The sequence below is a fragment of the Lactuca serriola genome, chromosome 4 (assembly GCF_051521515.1).
Source record: "Lactuca serriola cultivar US96UC23 chromosome 4, Lser_US96UC23_V15, whole genome shotgun sequence".
In the NCBI taxonomy this organism is placed as follows: Eukaryota; Viridiplantae; Streptophyta; class Magnoliopsida; order Asterales; family Asteraceae; genus Lactuca; species Lactuca serriola.
Window position 1 is genome coordinate 64,749,499 of NC_136411.1, and position 651 is coordinate 64,750,149.

Here is a 651-nt window from a genome sequence, read left to right on the forward strand (position 1 = left end):
CTCGGATTGCGAAACCTCTCACCATGTTGACACAAAAAGGCGTGACATTCGAATGGGAAGAGAAACAGGAGAAGGCATTCCAGACCCTGAAGCGAGCTCTATGCACCGCACCGGTATTATCCCTTCCCGAAGGGACATAAGATTTTGTGGTATACTGTGATGCATCGAACCAAGGGCTCGGTTGTGTCTTAATGCAACGAGTTAAGGTCATCGCCTATGCCTCAAGGCAGCTAAAGACACATGAGGTTAACTTCACCACTCACGACCTCCAGTTAGGGGCGGTTGTATTCGCTCTAAAGATCTGGAGACATTACCTGTATGGAACAAAGAGCATAATATACATTGACCATAAAAGCCTCCAACACATACTGAACCAGAAGGAGCTCAATATGAGACAACGACGGTGGGTTGAACTAATCAATGACTACGAATGCGAAATTCTTTATCACCCGGGGAAAGCCAATGTAGTAGCAGACGCCCTAAGTAGAAATGAGTATTCTCGTCGAAGGGTCAAGTCATTATCAATGACGATCCATTCGCATCTATCCGCATAGATTCAGGAGGCTCAACTCGAAGCCTTAAAGCCTGAGAAAGTGACGGAAGAATCCCTATGTGGAATGGATAAGAACTTGGAGGTCAAGGGTGACGGAG